The sequence below is a fragment of the Chelonia mydas genome, chromosome 1, assembly GCF_015237465.2.
Source record: "Chelonia mydas isolate rCheMyd1 chromosome 1, rCheMyd1.pri.v2, whole genome shotgun sequence".
In the NCBI taxonomy this organism is placed as follows: Eukaryota; Metazoa; Chordata; order Testudines; family Cheloniidae; genus Chelonia; species Chelonia mydas.
The window spans coordinates 136,028,387-136,046,302 of NC_057849.1; the positions used below are offsets into that span (position 1 = coordinate 136,028,387).

Genomic DNA, 17,916 nt, shown 5'->3' on the forward strand with positions numbered 1-17,916 from the left:
CTTTTAATCATTTTCATGGCTCTTCTCATAACCCTCTCTAATTTATCAACATTCTTGAATTGTGGAGCCCAGAAATGGACACAGTATTCAAGCAGCGGTTGCTCCAGTGCTAAGGACAGAGGTAAAATAACCTCCTTACTCCTACTCGAGATACCCCTGTTTAAGTATCCAAGGATTGCGTTAGCCCTTTTGTCCACAGTGTTGCACTGGAAACTCGTGTTCAGCTGATTATCCACCATCACCCCCAAATCTTTTTCAGAGTAAGATAATAAAATATGAGCTGCATAATATGTGCCTTGCATGCATAACATGTACATGGAAATGGGAAATTACAATACTCATGGCTCCTTTTTCATTTCCTTCCCCGCCTTCCCTTCCCTCCCCACTTCTTTTACACCAATTCCACCTTCCCCAGGGATCAGATGCTGAGCTCCTGTTAGGCATTGGGGGGGTGGCTGAGTAAATTATAAATAAAGTGTGAGTCAGCCCAGTAGCACTAATTTATTTTGCAATTAAAGAGTGTTTACACAGTGAATGTTGGGGGCACTCTTTGATGTTCCATGAGCTACACAGTCGTGGGAATAGGAGGCATGAGTAGCCTGCATGTGAAGTGCCATTCAGCCAAGTGGATCAAAGGGGAAAACAGGCCGGATGGATTCCTTAGATCTACCTCTGAGCACTTGATACATGGCCCTTCCCCATCTCACTGTCCCACTTCAGATCAGCAGAGCTGATAGGGGGTCCCATTTTAATCACTCCCTACATCAGTAAGCAGCGACTGACTGAATAACAACCTTGGGATATGACCCCCTAGAGGGTTGTGTTGGGGAGAGAATATCCCTGCTGCTGTTAAGGGAGAGGCGGGCCAGAGGAGGGAAGGAAAGATATTAAAAGAAATAATTGACTAGAAGCTACTTTTTAGTGGGGGGGGGTTACAGATTGAGCTTTCCTTAGAGGCAAGGAGGGGCGGAGGAAATTAAGTGGACCTAATGCACCGGAGGTTGTATGGGTGTAACTGAGTAGAATTTGGCCTGGGATGAATGTCCTGTACAATTTGGGTGAGTTACAGTTACTGTGGGAACCTGAACTTATCAGTAAGTGGCTTTTGTGCATTGAAGGCCAGATTTTCAAAAGTGCTCAGCCCCTGACAGCTGCCGTTGCGAGACTAATGGTCAGATCTCCAGTGCAGCTCAGCGTGCTGAATCTGGTCTCAATTGTATTTTCTGGTACTGAAAAAATCTTGTGAATATCTGGTCCTAAAATTTCTAATCTTTAATGTTTCTTTTCTTTCAAAAAGGTGGAGTGGAGGCGAGAGAGAGAAACTGAATTGGTTGGCTCTGTTTAATGGTTAGCTTTTAAGTAATCCAGTCAGCTTTGAAATTCAGACCTCCTTGAGGTGAACACAGTAGGGCAGGATGAGTTCCTCTTTGGACCGCTACTGTTATTTGACTGAAGTCAGTTTTTTACAAGGCCAATTTAAACAAGCAGCAGGCTACTACACATTGGCTTACCTTGCGACAGTTCTGTCTTTGAATTGGCAGGACGGTGAAACTTAAGTTTTCAGAAAATTGCAGAATCCAGGGAAGATTGCAGAGAGATCTGAAAAGAGGGGAATCCTAATTTTTTTTCACATACTATTTTTTTCTGTCTCTAATTTCAAGGACATAAATACAGTGAAGGATTTTTGTGTGTAGGGTTCAGTGAGATATGTACAGTTTTCTTCGTGTTAATTGTCCATGCTGATCACCTTTGATGGTCTTGATCCAAGAATAAAAATAGTTCAATGACCTGAACCCAGTTCTAGTCCTAAAGGGCTTTAGAAACCAAGTGCACCGCTTGTCAGGCTTTGCTCATGGGAGGCTTAGCACTGAGCCAAAAGGGATGTTGCAAATCCTGATTTAGGTGCATTTGCCAGTAGTGTGGGAAGTTTATACAGTATGGAACAACTTCTACCCTCATTGAAACCTGGGAAACTCCAGTGTAGCCCCAAGTGTCCACATTATACTTAACTTGTAAGTACTGCTATCTTTAGCACATTTTCTTGAGCACTAATCTTCGTCTAAGGTTTTGTCTACACTAGCACTTTTGTTGGCAGCACCTTTGTTGGTCAGGAGTGTGAAAAAACACCGCCCACCGACATAAGTTTCACCACAAAAGCGCCGGTGTGGACAGTGCTATGTTGGCAGTAGAGTGCTTCCCGCCAATATAGCTACTGTTGCTTGTTGGGGGTGATTTAATTGTGCCGGCAGCAGAGCTGTCTCCCACCGGTGTAGAGCAGCTACTCAGGAGACCTTACAGTGGTCTTGCAAGTGTACCTTGCAGCAGTACAACTGTGCCACTGTAAGGTCTGTAGTGTAGACGTAGCCTGATTCCCCCAAATATTTCAGCCAAATGATCTGCATTGTCCAGTTGAAAATACCAATTAACATCAATATAACAAAGCAGAAAATAGGGGGGAAATCTCTCTGTTTCATTCTATTCAGAGGGATTTCTTCACTCCTTGAGCTGGAATTTTGAAACTCTGTGTGGTATTTTATCAATTAATTACCTATATGTTGGGTTTTTTTCCCCTCCATGAACCCTGACTTTCCTTTGTCTGTTTTTCTTATGAGTATGGTCTTGTTTGTTTCCTATAAAGAAGGTTCACAATTAGGGAAGAATGTAACTTTTGTCATATGACAGTCATTAGATCAGATGGCACTTTTTCAACACTCCTAACTTCAGTTTAAATTCTTGTTGTCAATGTCACGTAGAGGAACCAAAATAAAATGAGGAAAGGGTCTTCAAAGGTTTTTTCAAAGGATTAAATATGCTTTGCTAAGAAGAAACGTACCTTTTTTAACGTTGCTGTTTGGGGAGGGCTCTAGTTCTTAAAATGCATTGACAGCTCTTGTATACAGGGCGTTGGAGCATGGCCCCTCCAAACTACACAAGTGCGTGCAGGCGCACACACACTTACCTCTGTGTGTGTGTAACTATATACAAATCCCAAACGCAGCAAGTCTATCCCAGGGTGTTCTTCTCCACTGCTCCTGTGGCGCCTGTGCAGTTATGATTTCCAAGGTCTGATAGGAGACGAAACCGTGGTGATTTTCACTGGGATTTGGGGAGCTGGATTCACCATCCAAGCCATAGGCTGTGGTGGCTGTAGGTCGCTCTAACGTATTGCTCTCTAACTGCCCCATGTAGACAGTCCCAGCACAGTCTAAAATGTACCTAGTTCACATTGGTGTAGTCCTCTTTCGAACAGGATTATGTTAGCGTGCTCTTGGTACCTTTTAGAGTGCAGCAGTGCCTAGGAGCCCCAGTCCTGGACCAGGACCCCATTGTGCTAAGCACTGCACAAACACAACCATTTGTATGCGTGTAGAGATTCATTTATATGCATCTACTGTGCAAATAAACCTCTGTACACATACATATATAGTATGTGTGTTATGTTTGTTACTGGTGGAATATTCTAGACCTATATAGCGGTGTCAGTAATCTGCAGTACTGAGGTCCAGAATATACAGATGTATATAGTGTATATACACAGCCTTGGAATACACATGCACATGTACACAGACTCCTCTTTTCGGCCAGTGCTGGAGCTGCTGCTGCTGCTGCTTCAGTCTCTGCTGCTGTTAGCCTCAGAGTGAATGAGAGAGGATGCAGAACCAAGTAGCTGTCGTCCATTAGACCAGTGGGGCTTACCAAGGATGTTGTGTGGTGTCTACTGGCCACATCGGGGATGGGCAACTCCCAGTACAAGCTCCAACGCTACCCAAGAAGAAAATACAAAGGTATGGGGAGTAGGGACGTCCGTGCCCTTAGTAACAAACAGACAGGCTGAGCAGCAGGCCCTGCTTTGGGGCTGGACTGCTGCTTTGCTGCTGAGTTTGTGGCTGTAGTCAAGGAGCTGCAGCTATGAGTCAGAGGTGAAATTATTTTTAGAAGGTTCCCTTTTAGTAATGTTTAGACTGAAGATCTTCAGAGTGCAGAGGAGTGTTTGCAATGTTTATGCTGTGTGCTAGCAAGCTGGCTTCCTTGCACCAGTCTTGTCTGCTGGCTGAGGGCTTTTGCTGCAGCATCCTCTTCAGCAGTTAGGTAAGGGATGTAAACGTAGTGACAAGGTGAATTATGTATGCCGGGGAATGTTATGGATGTATCTATGCACTGTCCATCCCAGGTAATTACAAACTATAGAGCCCCTTGGGATGAAAATAAACCTGATGTCAGAATGGCAGTTTTGTGGCCTGATCTCCAGCAAATACAGGGTTAATAAATTCAGGTGACAGTTTTTTGTAAGAAGCTACACAGGCTTCAGCATCACTTTGGTCCTCTAGATGACCTCATCCCAGGTAGTTCCTATTCAGAATTATTTTTTGTAGAGTTGGAGTCAGGTTCTGATGATGTCACATTTGAGGGAGGAGGGGGAGATAGATTGCAGTTCTAATGCAACATGGATACAGAAAACCACCAGAGAGGGCCATCTGCTTTATGAAAGAAGAGGAAAAAGGCAGAACCCAAAAGAGATTGTTTCTCTCACTATTGCTTCAAACATGAAGACTGTTTGCCTGCTTGAAATCTACCTTTAAATGGAGCTGTCTCTGTAATGTATTATGCATAATAAGGTTAGAACTATTATGATTTCTTAGGGGACAGAATATTGTAGCTTTAAAGTAGATTCTATTGGGGATACTGTACAAGACTTCAAAGAAATGAATCTGCTGTCCTGCATTGACACAAATTGGACTGGTCAGCTGCAGAACCCAGAACGCGGATGGGACTGGTTCAGTAGCCAGTGCAGGGGTGAGAGGAGCAGCTTGAGCTGTTTTAGCAAGTGAATGGGAATGTGAATGGGGATAGGTGGGGGAAAGAATCAGCAGTGATGTCATTTTTAACTAATTCCTCACACAGCTGGTGAATGAAGTTAGAGGAAAAACCTGCAGTCCCAGAATGATTCTCAGCATTGACTGGAGATTCTAAATTACTGAGAATCCTCACAATGGTAATTTATTTTCACTCCTATGCAGAGCAGTTCTTGTAGTCCTTTATTTTTGGGTCAAGCAAAGGCCATATTTTTTTTCTCTGTGCTGTGAGGTTTTGATTTCAGTGGTTGTCTGGTTTTCAAAATGCCTTTTTAGTTTATTTGAAGTTTTGCCTTGCTAGTAGTGGATTTTTATCTGTTGTGTGAATCCTTGTCATTGCATGCAAGAGTTTAGAATGCAGCATTTATGCTACTAGCCAGAAATGGAGATTCAGAGGTTGCCAGGCACAGAGCTCCCTGCAAAGGAAATTGTCTACTTTTCAAATCACTGGTGGAAGGGAAAGGGCTCAGGTATTTTGTTGCATTTAATGCTGATGTAAAAGGAAGGAAGACTCATTCATCTATGCAGACAACATTTGAATCTTCCTTTGGAGACTTCTGTTTTTGTTTTGAAAGCCAGTTTTTATTGGGAGGGATTTCACTGTAATGGAACGGGATGCAAAATGTGAACATAAAATGGGCTTTTCTAATGGTCTGAGAGAAGAATTTTGAATACCATGCATTAACCCTTTCATTGCTGGTCCCTCCACCAGGCCGGCCCTGTTGCTGTCTTTCAGAGAAATCAGTGGAATGTTAGGCTGTCCCTCAGACATGCAGCAGCACAGATGGGTTTTTCTGCTTGCTTGTACCTGGAATCTTCAGCAGCAATCAGGCTGTGTTTGGTGGTGGTTGTTTTTTTTTTTTTAATAAAAGCCATTAAGAAAATTCCATAAAGGGTAAAATAATCCGGCCAAGATGGTGGACAATTATTAAGTGATGCTGCTATTTCCAAATATTTTGCTACTTGTGTAATTTTTGCAGTTTATCTTGGGTCAGTGCTTTGTTTTCATATTATTTGGTCTGAAGGCAGACATAGCCATGCTTAAAAGTCAGCTTGGCTATGGTAATCACCGAGCGTTCCCCTCCTGTACTTCCACTCGCCAGTGGATAAGACTTGCCTGCCTTTTACTCGACAGAAGCACTGAGATTACTAATCAAACAAGGCCTGTTTCTTGCTTACTAGGAACTTGTGCAATATCTGTGATAGGTTTTAGTGCCATTCAGGTTATGATGGCAACAGTGAGTGAGAAGTTTGGGGGTTTTGGTTCAAGAATTCAGAAGACAGTGAGAAAAATTGAGAGCACAGTGTGGAATAATGCTGATTGACAAATATGATGCTGTACTTACAGAGAATATTAATGGCTGTAACGGATTGAGAAATTTGTTGCGACCTGTGAACAAGCTTGGAATGAGGAATGTCAGGGAGGCATAAGGTTCTTTTTACAGTCTATTATGACTGAAGGTCATTTTGAACTCCTCCTCCTGCAACGTCATGGTGCACTGGGAAAGCAAATCCACTATTTCCTCCCTTGTCCCACCCCAGCTGCACCTTCAGTATGGTTCCTATGGAATGGGCAAGTCTTGAAAGCAAAAGCAGTGTTTTAAAAGTGTCACTTAAATCTCAGTCCAGTCTTCAGATTACGAGAACTCTGTTTTATCTAGGTACATGCCTCTTTGTCACTGGTATTAGAAAGTACTTATGGGGTTATTTTTAGGGGGGGGGAGTGTGCACGGGATTGGTGGTGAAATGGGTGACTTGCAGTGCTGAGATAATGGGCTTGGCATATGGAGACTTCCACCTCTGTGTTGCTAGACTGAATTTGCTGCCTATGCTGGCCTGTGGATAGAGAACTTCATTCTTTAGTGATTTCAGTGTGACACCCTTCACTAGCAGAAAATTAATTCATTTAGAATAGAGAGAGAAAACTATGCGTCTGGGGTGAGCATTGCTTTATCCTGCTTAGCTGAGGGACCTGTGTGTGACTTGCAGCAACAATGCCCAAGTCCTCACACTGGCCCCCCCCAGCACGCCTCACCCCTGTTCAGAGGGTTCCACCCCCCAAGATGAGCATGGTTCAGCCCAAGACCTTCCTACCGAAACTGTCCACAGAGGCGTCTGGTAATGTCGGGATGGTGGGTGGTTTTCATGAAGTGGAGATTTTCCATGTAGCTGACTGAAAAGCAGTTAAGGCCTGATTCAACCTCCATCGAAGTTTAGTAGCAGTATCTCCATGGACTTTGGACTCAATGGCCTTTGGATGTGGCCCATAGTTGGTTACTCCAGACGTTGGCTACAAACTGTTTATTGGCTCTGAAGAAGGCAGACGGCTAAACAGGACTGTGACACATGGGAACTCTTACCTTTCTCATTGTTAAATTTGATATGCTCTTTCTTCCTAAAATGTAACTCTTATGCTTGTTTAATTGACAAAGTTTACTTGCTGTTGTAGATAGTCCCGATTTGTATGATTCCTCCTGGAGATGGAAACCAAAAGAAAGGATTTGCTGTGTGTGTTGTTCATGTATGATCCAAATGGTATAGGGATACAGTGGAGGGGGAAGGAAAGATAAAATGTGAGTTAAAGAGGATGTTTAATGGCACGCATAGGAAGTGGTGGAACCATAGAAATAGATGTCAGGGAAGACTGAGGTTCAGCCCAAGGCCTCCACAGGAAATACAATGGCAAGGGATATGCCCACTGGTTCCAAGAAGATGAGTCTAGTTCAGTGCTGCAGAGGGCACTAAAAATAATTCAAGGTCCCTGTGAATATATCGTTGGGGGGGAAATTCCTGAGTTCAAGCCTATGCATGTGACCAAGAACCACTAAGGTCAAGCATTTAATTGCATTATACTTTGAGATACCATTGCTGTCCAAGTAATTACCTTTTTTCCCCCTTGGACTTCAGTAGGGTGGAACTGAAGTGTTTTTGGAAGGAGAATCAGACCCTTGCTAAATTAGAAACTAGGTAATTAGTGTGACTTACAGCTAACTACCTCCTTGTTCTTAACTCTTCTACCTTCTATTTTAGGCTATTTGTTTGAGTTTTGGAGAAATCCTTTTAACCCTCGTGGCTATTTCAGTTCTTGGAAATACCTGAAGTAACTCTCCTTTCCCAGAAGTATGGCCTTGAACTAGAGGAACAGGCTTTCTGACACCAGTTCCATACTACTGCACATATGATGTGATCTTGCACCATGTGAATGGGAGCAGGATCAGACCCAACTTATCTTCATAATGGCACATGGTCTAGCCAAACAGATGATTTTGGTATACTGCATAACTTATATGGCTTCCTCTGTCTTCAGACAGCTTGTGAAGAAGATCTTAGCCCCCTTGAGTGGGTTAACAGCTGTTTTACATCCTATAAGGCACCAGGCAATTGGATGGTCATGTGTCTTTATATATAGGGCTCCATCATAATTAAAGGAAAAGTGCTCCCATTTAGCTCATCCCCATAACAGCAAGGTTCTTAGGGTCAGAAGACCTTATTTAAAAGAAGAAACCGTGAAAGGGATTTTGGAAGTGTTTTACTTAGGTTTAGCATTTGGTCATCTTGCTGAATATGCAGCCCATTGTGGCACTAACACTTTGAGATCCCATTGGAAGTGACTATAAAACAGCTGCTGATTTTACTTAAGCTTGCAGGGGGAAAACAAAAGTGGCCAGAATTGATAAGTTCTCTACAATCTCCACTTTCCTCAGAAAGTATCGGACTCAAAAAATACCACAGAAGCATCCCAGTGCCAAAGGGTCAGGGGCTCACAGGTATCAGGTAATGAGTTTCAGCTGGTCTGAACAATTTAGTGTTCATCAACTCACTATGATTGTAATCTGTATCTAATGGGGATCATCTAATACGTCATCGGAAAACTGATAACTTACTGGTCATTAATATTCTTGTGTAATGTAGTACACAGTATTAAGAGTTATTGATGTATGTTGGAATTATGACTAACGTGTGTTTAAACCAGGCATGTTAGTGGGAGTTGGTAAACAGGTCTGCCCTAAACAAAGGAATTTGTATTTGCTTCTCTAACCAGCCCGGGCATCAGGCAGAGACAATGAAGATCCATTTATGTATTGGGTAAACATAGGTATCAAGATAACAAACAGGGAAGGAGACCTTTGGTGCCTGTGCGCCAGCAGGGAAGAGAAACTTTATCTGGGCTATAAAGACGGGGTGGGAGGTCTGAACCCCAAAGGATAAGCAATTGAATCAACTGATTGATTGTGTACAATAGTACTGTATTTATAAAAGTATAACAGTTGTAGTGTTCTATGAAAGCCTATGACTCACTGGTGATTAATATCATTGTGAATTATATGTATTAACACTATGTAAGGAAAAAGTGAAGGAAAAAGTGAAGTGAGCTGTAGCTCACGAAAGCTTATGCTCAGATAAATTGGTTAGTCTCTAAGGTGCCACAAGTACTCCTTTTTGTGAATACTGACTAACACGGCTGCTACTCTGAAACTATGTAAGGAATTATGGATACTCATTAATATGCTTTACAGTCTGTGACCAAACAAAGGGAGAAACAGGTCTCTCCCAGATAGCAGGGAATATCACAGCTATCTATTTGTCTCCAATGAAATAAAGCAAGGTGTGACCAAAAACAATGGAAGCCCCATTTACAGTCAACTCAGCAGTGAGGCAAGAAGCCCTCAGGAAGGGGAAAACAGCAGGAGGTCATCCTGCCTCTTGAAGCAAGGTAATTGAACTTTGAGAGATATAAGCAGAGACAGAAAGCCATTTTGGCATCCGTCACTAGATAGACACAAGGGGTCAGAGCTCTCACAAGCTTACAAGATGTGTCCTTCACTCAAGGAGTGGTTGAAGTCTCTGGCAACTGAATATAGGCGAGAATCCTGCTTAGGCAAAGATCTTTCATTTAGGAAGATAAGAAAAACCAGCACCATGTCCTTCTGTGAAAGGTTCTGACTGAGGGAAAGTCAGCCATGGCTGGGAAGAAGAATGACTGATGAGAGAAACCATCTTGAACAAAGCCTGTACCTTGCTAGATTGAGTTTTAGACTTTTAGATGCATATTTTCACTTTCATTTGATTGTAACCGTCTCTACTTTTATTTCCTTTACTTGTCATCACTTAACCTATGTCCTATTGTTAATACATGTTTTATTTTTACTATAAACCGGCTCAGTCCTGAGCTTGAAGGATGGAGTGTATTCATCACAGTTGAATTAATAAGCTTTAATGTGCTTTTGTCTCTTCGAAGGAGAAAACAAGACCTTATTATTCCTCTGAATGTTGCAGGAGAGAGCTGGTCATTGCAGAGCACATGGCCTTGGGAAAGTTCAGGACTGAGGGTGTCTTGGGGTCACCTGCTAACATTAACCAAGTCTGATAAGACCAGAATGTGTCTGTGATAACTCCTGGCAGGCTGTTGGATACAACAGTGGTTGGATCAGAGCTGTATAGTATGTAGAACATGAAGTGCATGCTGGCCGCTGACTCTGTGTATGTCCCAAGCAGGGACCACCGTAACAGAAGCATTTTGGGGCACTTAGGGTTATAATACAAGTGCTTACAGATCCTCTCACTGGTCTGAATTGCACCCTGTGACACTGTCAGTCACATTTGTATCCTGTAGCTTCAGAATAGCATGCCTGTACTCCATCCGCAACTCCAGACTTCTAACTTGGAAAAATGTCACTGCTTTTTTGATTGCAAACTTAATTTGATGTCGTACTGGCATTTTCTTGCACTCCCTCCCTCTTCCACCCATAATTTTCCAACATTCTGTCCTAGCTCACCTTTCCCAATCACAGGGAGAAGGGAACTGCAGCCATGTCTGGATATGGAGCTATACATTTAAGAATTTGTACCTTAGCTATGTCATACCTGATTTTTTTTTTCCTTTTGGCACAGCACAGGCAATCAAAATTTATCTTCCAAATTAAGACTGTAATTATATTTTGATAAAGATCTGGCAATTCTGTGAGAATGAAATTTTAAGGGTTGCTGGGATACAGATGACTCTGGGTTATGGGAAAGTGTTTGCATGTGGAATACTAATAGGCTCAGGTCGTTCAGCAGCCTTATCTAGACTTTTCCAATAGTGTCTGATAACACAGGCAATCAAGTGCTTGTTTCTCTGCTATTATTCTGGCAAAGTGATTAAAGATACAAGCTGTCTTTTAGGAATGAAAAGGTGACCCGCTCAACAGGAACAGCACAGATATGTCCCTCCATTTGATACACAGGGAAAGTTGAGGGGTATTGTATTAATCGCGCCCACATTATTGAGCCTGAAAAATAAGCCTCCCCTTATTTCTTTGATGTCAGTCTTTGTGTAAGTGAAAGTCAGGGGCCCTGAGGATTCTGCATGGCTTCCATTTCTGGAAAACAGAGGAGCCGGCCCATTTCGCATCCCAGAGGGACCCAAATCTAGTCTGAATGAAGTCAATGGGAGGAGAACTGGGTGTCAGTTTAATTTTTTCTTTCTTTCTTCCACCCTTCTTCCTTTGTATGTACTAACGTTGTGGACTAACAACATACTTCCCTGTGCATATTGCATATCTGTACTGATGGGACCCTCACTATAAAAGTTGGGATCTCGGATGGATGAAGTGGGCTGGAACAAGTTAATTAGCAGTTTGAAATAAGCAAATGCACAGGGAAATATTGGTGGCCTTGGGGTCACAGGAAAAGGGATCTAGGATTGTAATGAATGGCAAATAGTGTGATTCAGCGTTGTGACAACACTGCAAAAAAGAGAACATGCCATCTAAGATGTTAAATGCTTGATAAGCCAATGTAGCTACCCACCTGAGCAAGGCAGCCACAATTTGGCCTTAACTTTTTAGTCCTGTTGAGGAAAAAAGAGGATGGTTCTGACATCTGATAATTCCATAGCAGGGAACTGTATCTGGTAGTAAATGTTAGAGCCAAGAATAGTACTTTTCAGGTTTCGATCATTGGTCTGAATGTGACCCAGTCGTTACCGGCCAGTTCTTGCCATCTGATAACATTTCAGTGGCCTATTGGAAATTTGTTGTTATTATTTAATATTTATAATGTGGCAGCACCTAAAGACCTTAGCAAGGTTGGGCTCCAGTATGCGAGTTACTGTACAAATAATACATAGACAATCCCTGCCTCAAACACATTGGTAGTCTGAGGCCAGGTCTACACAAACACTTACTTTGGTATAATTACGGCGAGGGTATGAATAAACCACACCCGGGGCAACACCTGCGGGAAGCATCAGCCAGCACATCTCTTGGCCCACGCTGCTTCCTGCAGCCCCCATTGGCCTGGAACGGCGAAGCGTGGCCAGTGGGAGCTGCAGTCAGCTGACCCTGCGGATGCTGCAGGTAAACAAACCAGCCCGCCAGCGGATTTCCCTGACGGGCCATGTGCTAAAGGTTGCTGATCCCTGGTGTAGTGGATAGAGCACTGGACTGGGACTCAGGAGAAGTGGGTCCAATTTTGGGGTCAGTTGCACACTTTCAGTGTTACCTTTGGCAGGTCACTTAGTCTACAGGTCTTCTTCTGTAAAATGGAGATACTAGTACCTCCCTACCTCACAGGGGAGTTGCAAAGATAAAATTCATTAGTGATTGTGAGGTGTTTGGATGCTACAGTGAAGAGGGCCATATAAGCAGACAGACAAGTTGACCCAGTCTAAAATATGGAAATGCCTTTGAAACACAGTGTTGTAATTTGTATAGACAGCAGTCCCTGTGAATGTAACCTCCTACCTCCTTGCTCTCCCTTTCTCTATTAATTCAATGGATATGAAACTACAAAATGAAAAAAGTACTCAGACTTACTTCCTCATCTGATGGCTGATAGATGTGTGTATTTGTTTTTAAGTAACTCCAGCTTTGTTCTTTGGACTGCCAGTAGGTGATGCAGTTCACCACCTGGGCCTTTTGTTTTCCCACAAGGCTGCATTAAGTTGTGTGACTCATCATTTATTTTTCTTCTTTGTGCTCTGTTGTGTCCCCATTACAGCTACTAAATCTGGTGACTGTTTTTCACTGAGGTGTATATGTATATAAACTACACCATTCCTTTCCAATCTTTGTTCTTTTTCCAAAGCATTCTGCATGGGGGCTGGAAAAAGCTCCAGATTATAACTCTCCAAAGAGGAAAATAAATCTGGAGATACGTGGTAGTCTGATTGCGAGATCCAGCTTCCAGGCAGCTCATCATGTCAGCATTGAGATAGCTCTCCAAGCAAGGAAGTGACAAAAAGGCAGCAGTTGTTCTTCTCCCTTCAGTAGTGCATAATGTCTTTGCTGCTAGCTGCTTGAAGCACTTGCCATAGAAAATCAAGTTGGGAGATGACGGGGCAAGACACGAGGATCAGGTTGTTTGTAACAACCTTGGCAGAGGTGGTTTAATGAGAAAGAAAAGCGATTGATATATGGAATAATGTTGTAGCTTTGATATATTATCTAATATGGTTCAATTTATATAACCAGATTAATAGAGACTGGAGCACAATAACTATTTTGCTCTCTTCGCCAATTTATTATTGCTGTGTGTGGCTAAGTTATCCGCTTTACTGAAACTTTGGAGGACGAGAATGTAGTTTAGTCATTGGCCTGGCTTGCTAAGTTTTTAGATCCCAGATCAGTTCTAGTTCCAGACACAGTGACAAAATCTCCTCTGATTCTAAGGAATAACTTTGGTTTGAAAGTGAAAGAGTCCAAACACAGGGTTCATCTTCTGACAACCACAGTTTAGGAACAGACACTGTTCAGTTAGTTATACTCTCAACGGACACAGTAAAATGTTGTCATTTATATTATGCATCATGGCCCAAAGGCCACAGCCAGAATTGTGTTCAGTTGGGGTAGGTGCTGTATAAACACAGAGGTAGTCATGTTCCTTGCCCAGAAGAGTTTATAACCTTAGAACAGGAAAATATTTTCTACTGCATTGAATGGAAATTTGTAATTCTGGTCCTAAATAAGATGGGCCTTTGTCTTTATGTAGTTGGTAAATACTTTTTCTATTTCCATAGACCACTATGTGACCAACAAATATCCGTCTATCCTATTGTTATGGAGGACCTCAGGAAAGAAAATGGCTAGTACAATGCTTAGAGTGAAACTCTCATTTAACCTTTAATGTGTGTCTATCAAGTATTCTATCAAAACCAGCATGACCTAGACACATTGCTGTAACTGTTAGCTATAGCCAAGAAATGGATCCTGTTGGACAGTTAGATTTATGTTTAATTGGATGTCCTGGTTTAACCATGTTAGAGAGAACAAATTGCCATGCACCACTTGCAGGACCTAGACTGATATGAAGAAAAGTGAGCAGCAGCAAGTGACTCTGTTCTAAAGCGAAGAATAGACTTTCATCTCCCATCTACTTATATACCAGTGACTGATGAGAAGTCACACTGCAGCTACTAATCCAGCAATCTCTTCTCTTGTTGTTGAAGATGTATTGATTATTATTTTATTGTCCTTCTGCACCAGCCTGTCCTTATTAAACATGTGTCAACAATTCCTTCTTTAGATATATAAGACAGTTAATGAAATAAAGAATGTGCAGTGCTGGCTTAAGATGGACTAATTGGAAAAAGCCCGACTTGTCCATCTTATCCAATGACAGCTGTAAGAGGATGAACATGTAGGAGCCTTGTATAGCATAAGGAGAGGGGAAGCAGAAGGTGAATGTTGAATTTAATGGGAGAGCAGAGAGCGGAACTTACAAGGAAGGAGGAGGCAGAATGAATTGGTATGAGGAACAACTGGGGAAGGAGAGAGAGAGTGTTGCGGTGCCGGACCTGAAGGGAGCAAAGAAATAGAAAGTGCAGGAGAATATAGAACGTGTGTGTTTTGGAGGGAGTGTGGGGGGAATTCAACACTGGATTCTCCAGTCTGCCAAGTTCACTTTGACTCTTATGCAGCCCAAAGTGAACTTAAACTGACACTGAGAGAGTGATTCCAGAGAATTGCCCTGGCTAGTGAGGCTCTCTTCACAGGTGTAAAGCTGGCAGAGGTGACATACTCACTGTGACGGGTTGGATCACAGAAACCCCCTTGGGATTGCCAACTGATGCGCCAAGACTACTTCTGCCCCTGCTTTCCCTGCCAGCTTGGGTCTCCAGCACCCTGTCTTGCTGAGCCAGACATGCCAGTCTGCTCCAACACAGACTCAGGGTCTGAACCACCTGCCGCAAAGCTGCAAAGCAACTTAAGAAGTGTTCCTGTCTTTAACACTCAGATGCTCAACTCCCACTGGGGTCCAAACCCCAAATAAATCTGTTTTACCCTGTATAAAGCTTATACAGGGTAAACTCATAAATTGTTTGCCCTCTATAAGACTGAGAGAGAGAGCTATGCACAGCTGTTTCTCCCCTCCCCCCCGGTATTAATACATACTCTGGGTTAATTAGTAAGTCAAAGGTGATTTTATTAAATACATAAAGTAGGATTTAAATGGTTCCAGGTAGTAATGGACGGAACAAAATGAATTACCAAGCAAAATAAAATAAAACACGCAAGTCTAAGTCTGGTACAGTAATAAAACTGAATACAGATAAAATCTCACCCTCAGAGATGTTTCAGTAAGTTTCTTACACAGACTGGACGCCTTCCGAGTCTGGGCACAATCCTTTCCCCTGGTACAGCTCTTGTTCCAGCTCAGGTGGTAGCTAGGGGATTTCTCATGATGGCGCCCCTTTGTTCTGTTCCACCCACTTATATATCTTTTGCTTAAGGCGGGAATCCTTTGTCCCTCTGGGTTCCCACCCCTCTTCTCAATGGAAAAGCACCAGGTTAATGATGAATTCCAGTTCAGGTGATGTGATCACATGTCACTGTAATATTTCATTACCCACTTGCTAGCCCACAGGTACACAGGAAGACTTACAAGTAAAACAGAGCCATCTACAGGTAATTGTCCTGGTTAATGAGCCATTAAGATTCCAAATCACCATTCATAGCCCACACTTTGCGTAACTACAATAGGACCTCAGAGTTATATTTCATATTTCTAGTTTCAGATACAAGAGTGATACATTTACACAAATAGGACCACCACATTCAGTAGATTATAAACTTTGTAATGAAACATTTCAAGAGACCTTTTGCATGAAGCATATTCCAGTCACATTATATTCAGACTCATTAGCATATTTTTATAAAATCATATAGAGTTCAACGTCACACTCACTTTCTATGCCAGTTGTCCATCCCACCCTGGAATAAGGAGGAGGAGGGGCATGTCACGAAAGAGATTATGCCAGCAGTTGAATTTAGAGTCGTCGTCCCCCCCCCCCCCCCGGATCTATTTCTGCCAGTGCTAGGTGGCTGAGGATCAGGGACCCAAAACTGATTCCCTGTTGCTGCCACTATCCACTGTGTGAGAGCTGAGACCTACTGGAGAATCAGGGCCCATATTTTCTGCGTGGCATAAGCATGTGCCTAATCTGTATAGGAATTCAGTTTGATTTGTGGAAGTGGTGTAATGCAATATACTTCAGTAGTACTCTATAATGCAGCTCTAGAGGAGAGGACCTATACCTTCAGGTTAAATAGGAGGGGGCAGGCAGTGGAAGTGTTCTCAGTGAAGGGTCTTTAACTCTGGAACTCCCTCCCTATGACACCAATCTCTTAGTCCAACACAGTAGGGAATTGTTTACTTTCTTGCACTTTTCAAGGCCTTTCTGGGTATGTCTACACTGCACACTGCTCTGACTCAGGTTTGAGCCAAAGCCCCCATTCCATCCATACACAAATCAGTCTGACTTGGATCAGCAAGCACTCACAACCTTGGTCTTAGGACCTTGCTAGGAGGGTGGGTCAGAGTCCAAGTCCCGGTATGCCTTGGGTCTAAGCCCTGTCATTTTGCAGTGTGGACACAGGTCAAGCCACAGACCTGAGTCAGAAGGTCTGCAGAGTGCAGTTTGGACGCGTTAGCATGGCTGTGAGATTCAGGTCCAGCAACTGTAAATCCAGGTTTACAATGCAATGTGGACACTCGTGCACAGGCTCGGAAACACCGAGTCCATTAGTGGGCTGAACTGGGTAACTTGGTTGAAGGAGGAGATGGATTTTATTTATATATAGCATTGAAGGAATCATTGGGATGTTATCGTTGTATGGTGTAAAAATGTACATTTGCCTAGAAGCTTCAATTGGTTCTAATTAGTTAAGTTAAAAAATATACCCCAAAATGTCTGCAGCATCATGAGTTAACCGGGGGGGGGGGGGGGGCGGGGGAGCAGGTTCAGTCCTGTGCACACATCCAACTTCAGTAACGTGTGGATATGCTGAATAGATTTCCTATCTGAGCTTCCTACCCTGGAGCCGTCATGTTGATATCATTCCAATCAACATTGTGCAGTGCTTTGAACATCGTTACTTGAAGTACCTTTTTTAGAGGCATTGTTTCTGGGAATGAACTGTTCCTTTGCTCGTTGACAGGTTTCAGAGTAACAGCCGTGTTAGTCTGTATTCGCAAAAAGAAAAGGAGTACTTGTGGCACCTTAGAGACTAACCAATTTATTTGAGCATAAGCTTTCGTGAGTTACAGCTCACTTCATCGGATGAAGTGAGCTGTAGCTCACGAAAGCTTATGCTCAAATAAATTAGTTAGTCTCTAAGGTGCCACAAGTACTCCTTTTCTTTTTGCTCGTTGAGAGTCCCCTAGCAAGCTGGGCACTGTGGAGGGAGAGCCACAGGCACAAGTTTGAGTATCCCTCAGTCATCCCATTTTTAACTAAGGCTGAAATTTCTCCCAGTCCTGTGCCAACTTGAAGTCAGTGGGAATGGTGCCATGGGCTTCAGTCAGTGGAAGCAGGATCAAGACCTTAGAGACTAGAGGCTTGAAAGCTGTTCTGTTGTTCTGTGAGAGTTTCTAGGAATATGTTTCTCTCTGTGCTACTGGTGTGATCTCTAAGCAGAGAGATTTTCCTGAAGGCTGACATTTGGTAGTATTTTTCCATCCCAAAGGTGGGTATGAAGATGTTTACAGAGAAGGCAGACTTATGCTCACTGTTGCCAAGATAGCTGATGTGTAAGACATTTCCCTTCATCCCCAGTAGAAATTGTACCTGTTCTCTTAA

At 42.8% G+C, this 17,916-nt stretch overlaps 1 protein-coding gene across 6 annotated transcripts in view; it reads left to right on the forward strand.

The window, feature by feature from the left end:
* Positions 1-17,916, forward strand: part of NHS (NHS actin remodeling regulator) — a 333,270-nt gene that overhangs the window by 259,422 nt on the left and 55,932 nt on the right. Inside the window, exon 1 of one of the 6 annotated variants that reach the window (XM_043537905.1) lies at positions 4,480-4,616. The exons of 4 other annotated variants lie outside the window; for them this stretch is intronic. The gene's annotated coding sequence lies outside the window, so the exon portion shown is untranslated. Of the gene's footprint in view, positions 1-4,479; positions 4,617-4,890; positions 4,994-17,916 lie in introns of those variants that run through there. One more of the 6 variants, XM_043537904.1, reaches the window with a different exon arrangement.